At 46.0% G+C, this 16,030-nt stretch overlaps 1 pseudogene; it reads left to right on the top strand.

The window, feature by feature from the left end:
* Positions 1-6,035: 6,035 nt before the first annotated feature.
* LOC104869139 lies at positions 6,036-7,298 on the top strand (annotated as a pseudogene).
* Positions 7,299-16,030: the final 8,732 nt, after the last annotated feature.

Genomic DNA, 16,030 nt, shown 5'->3' with positions numbered 1-16,030 from the left:
CCGCGTGCCGGGGCGCGGACAATGGGACGGCCGCGGGCCCTTTGTGAGCGGATTAGCGGCCCATCCAGCGCCGGAGTGGAGAGGTCACCGCGGCAGCCTGGGTTTTGTTCCCCGATTGGGAAGCCGGGGGGCTGCAGGGTGGGGTGCGGAGCACAGGGACAAGAGAGGCTGGGCCTGCTGTCCACCCGTCCCTGGCCAGCGTGTGGCCCCGGGACTTCTCCCCTCTCCCTGTTAGAGTCCCTGACAGAGTCCTCTTTTCTTCCCTCCCTGGTTCTGTAAGCAGTTCCTTTCCGCGATGATGCGGGTGAAGGCCTTCACGGTTGGAGTTCCTGCTAACACCTGTTGAGCGCATTTGGGGAGAATCTGCCCTTGCACAGTCACTTAGGGAGTAAGTGCAATGAGCTGTTATAATTTCCCCATCTGCTCTCTAGGATTTTGATGTTTTGCTTTTTTTTTTTTTTTCTCCAGTGAAAAAACAAGTGGAACTGGAAAAGAAGCAAGGGATGGAGGAGGGAGAGGGAAGCGGAATAAAAGGAATAAAGATGTGCTAGGCACATGTACCAATACCCCCCGTGAATGCGATCACTACATACTGCAAACATGGACGAATAAAAAAAGATTAAGAACTCAAAAACAAGTAAAACACTGCCCATGACGTACTGAATAGATTCTTTGAGCTAGAGAAAAATCCGTACTGTCTAAATTTAATAAAATGACTAACTCTTCTGGATTTTGGTCACTGGGCTTCACTTTAATCATTATTAGGGAAATAATGGATTTGGATGACAAGCTCATATACATTAAATATTATTTAATAGCCAAGCTTTGACAATTTTGAAAATAAATTGTGGTAGGTTTGAAAAGAAATTAAGACCACTTGATGAGAATGTTCCTGCATATAAATATTTTGTCGCATCTACAGTTTTCAAAATCATTATCAAAAGAAGTGTTTTCTTAAAAATAAGGATTAGCAGAACCATATAATTATCAGCTAGCTGTATGAATTGTACATAATTACACTACAAATTAAAGTCACGGCTATGAAAGAGAGGAAGTTACATGGATCTCCTTCCCTGAGTTTATTTGGGCTCCAAAGAGCTGTGAAACAGTGGATTAAATGGGGAATGGAGCTATGTGAGGTCCTAAACCATGCTGGTGAGGGCTATTATTCTATTTCCTTCTCGAAAGTTGTTTTAAAATAGGTTTTCTAGTCGAATCAAACAGCAGCACGAGCCTTTTTGGAAGGTCCACATAGACCTCACTGGTGGCGATGCTAATTAGGTTTCAGGCGCCCTCCAGAGCAAAGAGGACAAGCAAGAGGAGCTGCAAGTCAAGGTTCCTTTTAACATCAAGGGCTGTGGCTACAGAGCAAACCACCCCAAAGTTAGTGTCATACAGTGACAAGAGGCCCACATTCACACCCCAGGTCCCCAGGGCAGCCACAGCACGGCTCCCAGCTGCAGGGCTTCCCACGAGATCCAAATCTTCCACACTCCACCGCACCCCCACCACCTACCCCTCCCCCCTCCTCTCACTTGAGCTGCGGCAGAGGCCAAGAGGCTGCCCAAGGCTGTGTGTGTGTCACACATCTGCTCACATCCTGTGAGCAAGTGACAGGGTCATAGCCGGAGTCAAGAGCCAGAGAAGAGGCCGGCTCACCCCGAGGGCATGATGGGGGCCTGGAGTGAAGACTGATTTACCCCACAAAGTGATCCCCCTGGAGACAAACATACTGCAGAAACACAACGGAGGGAACAGTGCTGTGGTTGTTTAATCCACTGGGACAAACACTTAGAACTACCAATTCACAAAGCATAATTCCAGGGGGTTAATTATTTTGTTCTGCTTTTTATTTTTTGAGACAGCATCTCTCTATGCAGTCTGGGCCAGTCTTTTTTGTTTTTTGTTTTTGTTTTGTTTTGGTATCAGGGAGTGAACTTGAGACCTTGCGTTTACAAGGCAGGTGGCGGCACCTGACCTAAATCCCCACCCCTGGGCCAGCCTTAAACTCGCTATGCAGCCCGTGCAGTCAAACTTGCAACCCTTCGGCCTCAGCCTCCCAGAGCTGGGATTAGAGGCCTATACCTCCATACCAGATGAAAATGAGTGAACAAGGCCAAGTTCCCGTCCTCAGGGTGCAATACATAAATTCAGACCCAACTAATTAAAACACGAAAAAGTCAGCATAAGCTGAGATAGAGATTCTAACAAAATGTCATGGTCAAAGAAAAGGCAGTGTGGTTAGTGTGTGAGCAGGGCGAGTAAAGTCCTAAACCAGGGGGACCCTAAAGGGTTGATTGGAGCAGTGGCAGAATAAGCCATGCTCCTGAATTCGGTGAGGCTGACCCCAGGATCCCAAATGATACAGATCATGGGGGCACGGGCCCCATACCAGATGGCCACACTGAACCCCAGCACGATTGCCACTACTCTGAGACCCACTCAAAACTGGCAGCAAATAATTTTTTTCCCAGCACTCGTAATGCTGAGACAGGAGATTCTCCTGCCTCGAGGCTAGCTAGAACTACATAGCAAGATCCTGTCTCAAAAAAACAAAAAGAATAATTTTTTAGAGTAAAGCTCCACAAAAGAATAGAAGGAAAAGTTAGACATATGTCAAGAATCTCTCAGAAGACTGAACAGAGGGAGTTTCCCTGTGTGGAGAAAGCTGAGAGCCAACAGCCTAAGAAAGGACTAGAAAAGAGAAACCACAGAGGATAGCAGAAAAGCTTGTGTAGCTAAAGTGCATCTCTTCGTCACACTAGAAGGAAGCAGACCACAGTCTGTTTCCCCCACAGAGACAGACATACCCCAGACAGATATTTCAGAAGATAGGGTGCTAATCAGGTTTCAGGCTAAACAGAGGGAACTCTGGGGCTGAGCATTGGGATAATCCCCTTCCCCTTCTAGCACAGCCCAGGGACTGCCCAAGCCCTACGGCAACAGAAGAGGCAACAGACAACCGGGAAGGTATTCTGTGATGACACTGAGTCCAGGGTCACAGGCACAGCCAGGGGCAGGAAGAGGCCACACGGTAAACCAGGGATTTGAGGAAGCAGAGGCCTGGTGAAGGCTGAGTCTACTTCCCTGGTCGTCTGGCATTTATCTCCCCAGGGAGATGTGGGGCAAGTCTTGAGGTAAATCCATGACTTTGGAGAAAAAGATCGACGGTTCTTGAACTAGCAACATTCACTGCCTGGCTTTCAGACCGGCCTGGTCCATCCTCGGTCCAGCCTGGACAGTGTGCACCAAGATGACTCAAACCCAAGCCACCAACCACCAAGGCCAAGGTTCACTTTAGGCTAAAACTTTACTTGTTATATCATAGGATCTTTAAAAAATGTATCTTCTTACATTTTTTGAAACTTAATGCCTCTCCTAAAAAAGTATAGATTCACTAAGATTAATATAATTTCCACCATCCTGCACCAGACAATGGTACCATTGTGGTATCCTGACCTCTATCTACTGATGCTATTTAAAGGGTAAATATTTCTTGTTGGAATTGTGCTGTGATTGATAGAATTTTTATCTCCCATGAGAAAAAACATTAAATTGATGGAGCTCAAAACACATGAGAACCAGGCAAATCCATGGCTGGATTTCACATCTAACTGATTATCTCAGTTCAGACTCCCCTGAAACTTACCAGAGGGCCGAGGATTTAGCTCAGTGGTTCCAAAGCCTGCCTTGCAAGGCAAGGACCCGAGTTTGATCCCCGATACTAAAAAATCCATAACCAGAGAACTATTAACATGCAAATATGTAGCTGGGCCCCCCTAGCAGTGGACCTCACATCCACAGATCCAACCAATCACAAATTGAAAGCACTAAGAGTAAAAATACTGTGCACAAAGTGGGGGCACACACTGTAATCCCAGCATTCAGTAGGCTTAGGCAGGAGAATTGGCATGAGTTCGAGGGCAGCCTGAACTACATAACAAGACCTAGTCTACAAAATAAATAAAAAGAAGGGGGGGAACGTGTCTGTACTGAACACACCCAGACTTCTTCTTTGTCATTATTCCCTGTACAATCGAAGACAATGCTAATTCATGTAACGGTGACACCCGGATTTGTACCCTTATAAAAGATGCCTGATAAAGCTTCTTTTGTTGTTTTAGAGTTTTGTTTCTGGGGTCAGGGGTTGAGACAGGGTCTTGCTATGCAGTTCAGGCTGGCCTTGAACTCAGTAGGTAGCTCAGGCTGGCGTTGAAGTCACAATGATCCTCCTGCCTCCGCTCCCTAAGTGCTGTGATTACAGGCATGCATCACCATGCCCAGCTCAATCCTGCTTCTGTGGGCTGAGTTGTATCCCCCCAAAACTCAGAGCCTCCTCAGAACATGACTACATTTAGAGATAGAACCTTTAAAGAAGTAATTAGGGTAAAATGCCATCATGAGATGTGTGCTAGTATGACCAGGTCCTCATATAAGGACACAGATACATGGAGGGAGGACAGTGTAGGGACATAGGGAAAAGACAGCCACCTACAAGCCAAGGAGAGGGGCCCAGAAGACACCAGCGTGACCGTGGCCTTGATCTCAGCCTTCTGGCCTCCAGACCACAAGAAACACATTTCCAGTGTTGACATAGCCTGGCTGTGTTACTCTTTTGCAGTCCTAGCAAAGTCTAAACCCAGAGGGCTCTAACCGCTCATCTGTTCTGGGTGCAGCGCGCCCTTGTCCAGAACCTGCAGACAGCTGCCACAAGGGGGCCACACTACAGTGAAATGAACACCCAACCCTAGGGTCCTTGAGACAGCAGGGGACGGACGGATGTTGGTGATACAGTTTGTCCAGGAACCTGGATCCACTCAAAAGCCAGCACAGAAGGTTGCACTTTGAGTAAGGTGGCCAATAATCCAGGAAGCAAATGGCAGACCTCTGCTCCTGGGTGTCAGGGCCAGGAAGCCGGGGCCCTCCGTCAGGCCCAGTCTCTAAAGTCACCCAGAGGCATGCTCACTGTGGCTCAGAAGAGTGACAGAAGGGTGACAGGGTGGAGACACACACTTCCAAGAGAGGCTCTCTCTAGCCGCACACGCATAGAGGATTTTGAAGTCAGGGAAGCAAAGCCTGAGATTCAAACACTAGCAGAGGTGGGAACGCAACAGCCATCCAGCCTGCTCCTCTAGGGGTCTGCTACAGAAACGGATGCAATATTTCAAAACAAATGTACTCCCTGAGGGTGCACTGCTGCTTCCTTGATTGATAGACATCAACAGTGGGCAGGCGGGCTGGGGATTTAGCTCAGCGGCGCTTCGACCAGCCTCGAAAACACAAGGCCTAGAGTTCCATCCCTCCCCACACCCCGCCATACCCCCCACACACACACCCAGTGGGCGGGACAATGAAAACCACAGCTTGGTGCTGACCTCGATTCTAGACCAGGTTATAGACAAACTGGAAGGGTGTTATTATGATAGCTGATGAAACTGGAAGATGGAATGAGGATTAGGCAATCACGGCAACCGAGTTAGAGTGCCTGATTCTGATAATCAAATTATGACATGTAAGAAAATGACTTGTTCTTAAGAAATACACGGTGGTGGTGCACAGCGAGCACCCGTGGCAGTTGCAGGGTTGCAGCACTGTGAAGTCTTCAGGTGCTGGCAAATGTCACCCAGTAAGTGCAGTGGCGTGAGGTGGAGAGCAGGGGCGGTAGATAGCCGGGTGTGGTGAGAGAAGTAGACACGGATGGCTCCCCAGCTGGAGGAGGGCGGGGGAATGCACTCTCATAGGCCTCTTTGTTATGAAGCAAAGTGTGTACAGGTTGCCATAAAGGACAAATAAGTAAAATACTTTATACATTACAGTGATTGGAATAAAAATTGGGATGAATGGGTTCCAGAAAGCAGAGCACTCAGATATGTGGACACTGATCTGCAGAAACAGCGAGAACTTTAAAAGACCAATCAGGAGCAATGTGCAGAGGGAAAGATGAGAGGGGCTGCTCCAGGAAAGAGACATCTGGTCTTCAGCAGAAAAATGTTGAAGTGAAAACAGAAGAGAACAAACAAAAAAAAACCCTGGTAATGGAGATGGTGGCGGTCCTAGTGAGACGCCCGCCCTTAGCCTCCTCAGCAGAAGGCCCAGGTAGGTCCTGGTAGATTACTGTTGAAAATAAAGAAACATTTATGAACAGAGTAGAAGTTAAAGAACCCTGAAGAGCTAAAACTGTGGCTTGTTGATGACTGGGACTTAATTACTAGACAAAAACAGCTCTTTTATCTTCCTGCCAAGAATGTGGATTCCATTCTAGAGGACAATGCAAATTATAAGAAATTTTGAGGAAACATATAATAAGAATTACACTGTTGGGCTCGGGGTGTAGCTCAGCGGCACCACACCTTCCTGGCAAGCATGGGGTCCTGAGTTCGTTCCCTGGTACGGAAAAAAAGTATGCTGTTAATGAGGTTGTAGCAGGGATGAAAGAACACTTCAGTGTGATGCTGGGCACTCACCTCCTCTGCAATTTGAGAGACCATGGTACCAGGAGATACTCACTGGTCACCCTGATGCGTCTGTATCCCAGGTGTACAGAGCATCACATCTACAGCGATTATTTGTAGGAACTGGAGCAATGTTGGCTGTTGGGAGCAATTCTACCTAATTTGGGGGGAAAACATTTGGTTAGGCCTAGTTCTCCTGCATACAGGCCAGCTCTGGCATGTCAAGACATAACTCTGTTTGGGGCCTTGGTCACAGCTCAGACCTCAATGGTCCAGCGATCCTGTGATGCTCCAGGACAAGGTTTCACCAGCTGAAGACGTCCTGGGAGGAACAAAATCTTCATGTGCGCAGTTCCTCATTGTTCCAGGATTTTCTCCACTGCCACTGCAGCTGCCCTCTGAGTGACCTTCTACATTTGCTACTCTGAGGGACTGAACTCTTTGCCCTGAGTCATCTGTTCCATTTGTTTCCTCCAGATGTACTGAATAAAGGTGAGGCAAGCTTGGAGGCTTTCGTCTCTGCTGCCCAGAGCAGCATTCATCAGGCCCAAAGCTCAGCTTCTTCTCAGAGTCTCATTTTTTTCTATCTTTCCTGTATAATAAGTTAATTCACCTTGCGCTGCCCTGGCTCGCAGGAGACTAGGACTTAACTGCAGATGTTCTAGTAACATCCCCTTTCCCTGTTCCCCACAGTTGGCCCATACATCCCTGGATGAGAAGAGCCTTGCTTTAACACTAAATTACCTTCATGATTTCCTCAATTATCTGGCCAAGAATTCAGCAACTTTGTTTAGTGCCGGTAATTATCAAGTGGCCCCGCCTGAGAACCATCGGAAAGCAGTGTGAGGCACTCTCACCCGTGTTTCGTTCCTAGTCCTTCTCTTGTAAAAATGATGTACTTTGAAGATGTTAGTGTATAACAGAGTTGATGTTTGTTTGATTTAAACAGAGAAAATAAAAAGGGTTATGTTAGGTAAAAGAGCCAAAAAAAAAAAACAGGACGAGACCAGGACTACAACAAGCCTTTATTAGGGGAGGACTTACTGGGCGGTCTCTGAACAAAGGAGAGAGAGCAACATAGCAGCACAGGGAGCTTCTTTTATAGGAGCGGGGAGGGGTTAGCCTGAGATGGGGTGGAGTTGAGTGAGGCAATATTAAGAGACTGGAGGAAACTGTGACATCACTAGTTGTTAGAAGGTAACAAGTACTACGTTACTCTTTTGGTGGGAGAAGAGGCATGTTGGGAAGAAGAAGCCTGTCCTTTGTTGGGAGAAGCTGTATATTAACATGGAGGCTGCTAGTTTATGTGGCAGCCATCTTAAGGCAAGGGAAATCTAACGGGTTACAGATCCTTTTTTCTTTTTTCTGTTCATTTCAAAGTTGCTACCAGTGTATTCAATGATAGACAACATGGTGTAGAGTGTTACCTAGTTGACAAAGCTGCTTTTGAATGCTGGTGGTTCTATTCCTTTGACACTACGCACTTTTATAATACGTATTAATGCTATATGACAAAATGCTCTGATTCCTAGTGCCAAAGGTCCAATTCAGTGTATATAACTGAACACACTCATCCATTTGTGCTCTTTTTTTATAGGTGCTTAATGAGCCCATCCTTTGCAAGTCACCCATGTTGTTCCTTAGGCATTTTATCTTTGCTCAAATTGTTGAAAAATGGTGAATTGTTTCATGATCTTTGTATTTGTGTCTAAGACACATTTTAACATAAGACACAAATCATTGAGTGGCTGCAGTTTTCTGGCAAAGTCATTCTCTTAGGAAATGTTTTTCAGATCTTCAATAAATTTTTTCTTTAAATTTCAAAAAAGCTGGGTGTGGTGGTGCACGCCTGTAATCCCAGCACTCAGGAGGCTGAGTCAGGAGGATCGCTGTGAGTTCAAGACCAGTCTGGGCTACATAGTGAGTTCCAGGTCAGTTTCAACTACATAGTGAAATCCTGTCTCAAAAAAACAAAACAAACAAATAAATTTCAAAAAAATGCACAGTGGTTTAGGGATAGGCACAATGCTCAATTCACTCTCAGTGATTCATAAAATAAGTTACATGTATGCATTATAGAGTTTACACGTATATAAATAAATACATTAACATCATAAAGCAAAAGCAACAAAATATAAATAATTGGTGGATTTGAGTAAAGGATATAGAGGAGTTCCCTGTACTCTTCCTGTGATTTTTCTGTAAGTTTGAAATTACAACAAAAGAAAATGTTACACCTGACCTATCCCAACACTCCCAGGAAAATAGTTCTGATAAGATATTTATTTATTTGGGGGGGGGCGATACAGGGTCACTGTGTAGTTCAGGCTGGCCTTGAACTCACTGTGTAGCCCAGGCTGTTCTCCAACTCACAGTGATCCTCCTGCCTCAGCCCCGCCAAGTGCTGGGCTTACAGGCGTGTGCCACCTCCCCAGATATTTCTTAATGATGGCAAGAAAATGCAAACATTTGGTTCACCAGATGTTCACAGCCTCGGCTATGAGGATTTCATTGACAACTATGGTAGGAGTTTAACACTTACTGTGATGATGTTAACAGCAGCAGAGTTCTGAGATACATCTGGACTTGCTTTTCCTGCATATGGGACAGTGGGGCACAGCCTCGGAATGTCACTGACACACTGTCACAAACTCATCAGCACTCCTGTTATGCACAAGGAGTGACCATACTTGTCACACTGGTTTTGCATGAAAAGTGGTCATATGGGTGACCTTCAGGAAGAAAAAATGCGTCACTCCCCAGTGGGCACTATTCCCAGGACCAAAAGTGAAGTCTCCTTTACAGTTATCATTTCTAAAGACATAAGTCCAGGCATGGTGTTTGGGTTTCTGCTCTGTAATTCTCTTTAAGATATAATGTTTAAAAAGAGATGTAATTAAAAAGCTAACCCTCAAGTAGGGTCAGCCTGCCATGCGTGGTGGTGCATGACTACAATCTCAGCACTTGGGAGGCTGAAGCAAGAGGATGACAACGAGCTCAAGCCATCCTGGGCTACATAGTGAGATCAAGGCCAGCCTGAATTACACAGCAAGACCTGTCTCAAAAAACAAAAATAAGAAAAAAACTCAAGTAGGTCCAGCCTACATCCAAACCACAGCCTCTTCTGGGCATGGGCTATCAAGTGGATCAAGCCAGAGTTGACCCACTGGCCCCCCTCCCCCAAAAAGAGATGTTCCCAATTCTGCTCTGTACCAACTAGCAGGAACCAAGGAACTGGTCACACATATGAGGAAGGCATTTGGAATAGAAATTTATATTCATAGATTTAAACAGACAATTGGGACACGCACTGTTTTACAGTCCAGACCTGCTTTGCTGTGACACAGATGAGGACAGACTGAATGATAAGACAGGGCGGAAACATATGGTGAATGGCTAAAGTTGTAAAAATGTATCACAGTAAGAGACGCTTTGCCATGAATCCCCCTCACACTATGCCCCTTGCTGTGAACACACTTGTCCTGCCATTCTAGCCACTTCCTGAAGCAGTTTTGGAGTCCCCTTTCCTCAATGTCATTACTTGCAACACTGTGGCTGCCTCAGTGTCCTGAATGGATTCAAAATGTTGCCCTTTCCTGGTCACTTTGATCTGGGGGAGAAGCCAGAAGTTGCATGGTGCAGGATCTAGTGACACAGATCTAGTGGATGAGGACACATTATGATGTTTCTCAGAGAAATTGCTGTATCAGAAGCAAAATGTGACTCACAGCGTTGTCATGATGGAGGTGTTTTCTACATACATAGTTTCTTAAATAATAAACCCTTATCCTACCCAGAGTCCCCATAGCATTCCTGGGTACAAACTCAGCTGCACAATTCCACCCGGGTCACAGAGCACGGTCCACAGCACCTTGGTGCTGGGTCCTGATGGATGCATTTTTCTCTCCCCAAGGGAGCTGGGTGGTTTCCATGGAGACCCTGAGCCCTGCTCCCAGGACACAGCCACAGATGCAGTCCCATCTCACGTGACAACAGTGCTTAAAATGCTGGAATCTGAAGCAGCACAGCTGTACACCAGTGAGGTTGTTGTCTGTGACCCATGGTTCACAGCACGCTCTATAACACACCTTCTCTCAGCCAAGGCTCACAACCAACTGACCCCAATAAACAAGTTGAAATCTGTCACACAGTCACCAAGGTTCAACACTGAGGATCCCTGCCTCTCTGTGGCACTGGGCAGCAGCATGAACAGTATTTTATAATCATACCTCGTAGTTCACAGACAATGTGTTCCATCTTCCAAAGTTTGCCAGCTTCCCAGCTTTGACCTGGAATTGGGAGGGATGCGATCCCAAGCCACGATGACATTCATTTTCAGATTCTGTCCACAGTGTATAAGTACGGTAGGGATGAGAAGTCTGCACACCTTAACCCTGATCTTCAGCTCTCGGATCTTAACTCCATGGGAGTCTCTCTGATGAAATATCTAGCAATAGTTGGTTTACAGAAAGTTGCCATGGTGGCTGGGCATGGTGGCACACCTGTAATCCCAGCACTCGAGAGGCTGAGGCAGGAGGATGGCCATGAGTTTGAGGCCAGCGCGGGCTACATAGTGAGTTCAAGGACAGCCTGAACTACATAGTGAGACTTTGTCTCAAAAAACAAAACAAAACAAAAAAGAAAGTTGCCATGGTTTGACAGGCTTGGCCAAAATGTAAAGGACTACTTCAACAACAACAAACCTATTCCACCTATCTTGTTAGCTCACTCAGAAATGGGCTGTAGGAGAGAGACATTGCTATTACCCTGTTCATCTGCCCTCAAGCTGTTGGACTCCTATAGACACTCACTCCTTCCATTTGCTTAAAATTTGTGTCATCTGGCTTTTCTTCTTGCTTAAAAACACCATCTTCCTTACTCCCTTGCACCCCCTGCCAGCCCCTCATGCATATTAATATATGCAAGTTGGGTCTGGGGAGCTCTTCTGTTCTGCACCCTCAAGGCTCCATAGGCTGAGACACCCTTCTGGCCAAGGCATCCCCTCCACCTTATCCTGTGCACATACCTAGCACTGCCCTCACTTGACTTGCATTAATCCTGCTCATTCCTCAGTGCGTTGTCCCCCTGATCCATCCTTCACTTTCCTCCATGCCACTTTAACCCCCAGATGGCATCATTTGCCTCCCATGACCTCTGCTTCCTATAGAGTTTGACAAGTAAGGGTCACAGGCAGGGGTTCGGGAAGACTCCTTTTAGCGTAACACCTCCTGTGAGTCTCTCTGTTCCTGCACCTTCAGGCACAGGGATGGTCACAGGCTGTCCTTCTATTGCTATTTCCCTGCTAACCCTACTAGAAATTGTCCCTTCATCGAGTCCTCTTCAGTTCAGCCCTCTGGGTACATCATTTACTTATTATTAGACACAAAGGGGTCCTGGAAAGAGCATCTCAACTATAAAACTTCTTCTGGTACAAAGTGAGAATCTGTAAAATGAAATGAAGGATGAATATATCTCTAGTAGGAACTAGAATGCAAGATAAAATTGTGACTGTTGGAAGGTTCATCTTTCAACTTTTTCCCCCCAAGTACTGGGGAATGAACCCAGGATCTTCATACTGAGCTACATCTCCAGCCCTTTTTGTTTTTTATTTTGAGACAGAGTCTCGCTAAATTCCCAGGTGGGTCTAGAGCTTGTGGTCCTCTTGCCTCAGCCTCCCATATGGTCGGGGTTACAGGAATGCACCACCACACCTGGCTCTCCTCTCACATCTTTTAAATGGGAAGCTGAATACTGTGTGACCAAAATGGAAAAGCCTCCCCACAGCAGCCTGGTTTACTCAGTCCGCCTTCGCTGAGTGGGCTGTATCAAAGGGCAGAGGTGAATTTAGTAGCAGTCCCAAACTGTCCGCTGTGAAGGCAGGGTTTAGGCCATCCCTCATCACTAGAGGAAATATGTAGGGCCAGAACAAAAACACATTCATTAAGAAAGAAAACAGAGTGCCAGTCAGCAGAACAACTGTAGTTACAAGACTCGTGAAAAGGAAAAATTAATTCCTTGGGAAAGAGCTTTCTATTTTAAGAAGATGAAAAACAATAAGAGATGTCTTTAAGGGATAGATAATAAAGACGCTTCCCAGGCAGCCTCAAAGCTTGCGGCTTTTCAGATGTAAACCTAAAGCAAAACCTTTTCCAAAGGACAGCACCCAGCCTAATTCTGGTTGCTTATTTTCTTCTGTGGTTGGTTTTTGCTGAACACAGCAGTCTGAACCCTGGCCACAGAGCTATGAGGGCCCCTGTCTCTAAGATGCCTGGGTGTCCCCAGTGATCCCAACTGTACAGCTTGGCAAGGACAATTAGAGGGGGTATTTTGGACTGAATGTTCCCAGTCTATGTTACTTTTCCAAGGTAACCTAAGGTTTTGGGTGCAAGATCCTGTCTCAGAGTAGTAATACAGAACAACAAAAGAACTGTAAGCCAGAGGCTGGGCTAGGGCTATAGCTCAGTGGCCAAGCATGTGGCTAGTGTGCAGAAGGCCCTGGTGCAACCCCCAGAACTGAAAAGACAAACAACAACAAAACCAATCCAGAAAATCCCGTGAGCCAAAACACACACACACACACACACACACACACACACACACACACACACACACATAAATTCTCCAGTCTCGGGTGTTCTGTTATAGCTACAGAAAATGGACACTGGATCTAAAAGTGCCTTTCTGCCAGGGTTTGCAACATGCTATCCTTGTAACACCTAAAGTCAGTTGCAGGCACCACAGAACAACCATGGGTCCCAGCCTGCACTGTGGCATGTTTGGCCGAGTGTCCTGCAGCTGCCACATAGGAGCTCATAGGAGCCAATTTTTAAGCTTTTGGGGATTTTACCAGCTAGTTTCGTGCCTCATCTGTCACTTGAAATCAGCCGGGGTGAGGGCCTTCACATCCCTGGAACAGACCAACGCTGCAAGTCAATTGTGCAGTTGTTAAACACTCACAGATATTGTGTTACCCATGAACCTGTACCAGGTCCCTGGTGGCTGAGACAGCCGGAAGAGACTTTTGGTGTCCTTTGCCCAGTGTCTGCAGGCTTGGAGAAGAGAATCAGTCCTCCCAGGTATATTATTTTAAATGCTACCCTAAATTTAAATGCCCAGGGCTTTTTTTTTTTAATGAGACTAAAATTAGAGTCAATAGCCTGAGAATGTGGTTTGTTTTTATTGCAAGTTGGCTCAAGAAGTTTCTGAAAATTAATTTATGATATCTTGCCTTATAAAGCTAAAATGCTTTCCAAAATTTTGTGGGGCAATTTCAAAACCTGGGGAAGTCAGCCAACAAACTAAGTATATCTCTATTAGGGCGGGGGACAGAGAGGGAGGGACAAAGAGAGAGAGAGGCATCTCAAAAATAGTTCAGACTCAGCTGGAAGAATTTGCGTCTACTTTGGTGGAAAAGGAGACAGCAAGCCCTGGCTAATCTCAAGACTTCTTTTTCCCCTCAAACAATGGCTGACCATCTGCTCTGTTGTTTTTGGCCAAGTCTTTTATCAAAACAAAAATGTGGCAACTTCAGTGACCTAACTTGGGAAACAATTTTATAACATTTTCTAGGAACCACAAAACATTTGTTTTACTCTTTCTGAAGGCACACAGTGGAAACAAGAGGACAACATAATATTTTGCCTTGTAACAGGAAAAGCTGGCCAAGGCCAGAGTTAGAAGAGCATTTCAGTTCACATATGGGCCATCCAGAACCCGTGACATCTGGCCTTCCAAACCAGAGACTAGGACACCTCATGTCGCATCAAAATCCACCACAGTCCATTCGATCAGTTATTGGGGCATAAACTATGATCTTTTTTTTCATAAACAGTGGTCTTTATCATGTAATACATTTTAAGCTGGGAGGTTAGTTTAGACAAAAACAGCAGGAATAGTGGTTACTGAAAAAACAGATGTGTGTTTTAGAAGAGCCAGGTTCAGAGGGAAGAAATCTGAACTTCTTGATGTGGTTGGAAAAAGGCAAGCTTCTTAAATGTGACTCAGATTTCAGTGGGTGAACACAGACGGCTCAGTCAGGTAACGTTATTATTGCTGATAGATTATGAAGAGATATATTAACTCATCTATCAGCAAAACTCTCTCCAAAGCCTATTAAATATGTACCAGGGAAGAAATTTAAGTAACCTGATATGGTGTCTCATAGAACATAGGGTGACTGAAACCGTGGGCACTTGAGTTAGAGAGTCCAGGTTGGAATCCTTCATAACTCAGCCGCTGTGTGACTTCAGATGAGATGCCTACCCTCCCTAAGGCTTACTTGCCTACAGTGCACACTGGACCTGACAGTAGTGTCTGAAATAAGTGCTTAGAAAGATGTCTGGCGCATGGTTCATGCTCGATAAATATTGGCCCTCCCTTTTTCATGTGCCCTGGCACATGACTTGTCTGTTTGGAGACCTGCTCAGAAGCAGCCCTGGAGGCAAGGGTTCCAGTACCACCAATGTATTTGGGTCGTGACCCCAGGACCCCAGGAGAGGAACAGTGAAGACAGCCAACTATGGGACTGTTGCCGCAACAACTATCCATCACACGCTAGGCAACAGAGTAGAGCACACAATAGAGGTATCCCGGACAGGGGCTGCAGAAGCTAGGCACAGAGATGCTAGCCGCTGCCCAGCCCTAGTGGAGGGATGCTCCTGAGGGCGTCCGTGACACCCATGTGGCAGAGAATGGCAGGTGTCTCAGGGAAGCCACCCTTGGCTTGCAGAGCTAAGAGTGAGAACACAAGAAGGACCTCAGCAGCATTGACATGTCCCATCCTCGTGTTTGTTGGAGATTGAAACCAGCTGGAGTTCCTGTAGGTGATGCCATGTGCTGCAAACATGACCACAGTCTCCTGAGATTATAACAGAGCTGAAAAATTCCTACCATAGCCATCTTAATGTCACAGAGCTACGCATTACTGTCCTGATGCTGGTGTACACACACCAATGGCCCCGCCAGACACACAAAGTACAGCATGTTCCTATAATAATAACACATGGTGCCTAATGCTTGATAGTAATCATATGTGGCTACTATTGGGTTCTGAATTGAATATTGCTATAAATTGGACCTTGAATGTGCACCAAAGGCTTGAGAGTTGGGAATCCGATGGGATGGAGTTAGAGAACTGGGGTGCCCTTGAGGAGGACACTGGGCTCCATCTCCTCCTCTTCCTCTCTCTCTGCTTCCTGGTCTCCATGAACTGAGCAGCACCTCCACCATGCATTCCCATCCCCATGTTCTGCCACATCACAGAGCCCAAAGCATTGGGCCAGCCGACCATAGACTGAATCCTCTGAAACTGTAAGACAGGATAGCTCTTTCCTCTTGATAAGCTGATGATCTCAGGCATTTTGTTGCAGTAATGGAAAGCTAATGGGCACGACTATATTATAGTTTTATTGTTATTTTGGAGTATACCCCAACTTACAAAGTTTACTGTAAAGCAGTGTGTCATGCTGGCAGCACGTTTCTCTCCACTACATCATTTTCTCCTACACTTGATGAACTCATATGTTGTTTTGTTCATCGTCATGACCACAGGAGCAATAGAATGTGATATATTCACATAC

This window comes from Fukomys damarensis, unplaced genomic scaffold (genome assembly GCF_012274545.1).
Source record: "Fukomys damarensis isolate Sample0158 unplaced genomic scaffold, DMR_v1.0_HiC HiC_scaffold_7, whole genome shotgun sequence".
NCBI lineage: Eukaryota > Metazoa > Chordata > Mammalia > Rodentia > Bathyergidae > Fukomys > Fukomys damarensis.
This window is presented reverse-complemented; position numbering and strand designations above follow the sequence as displayed.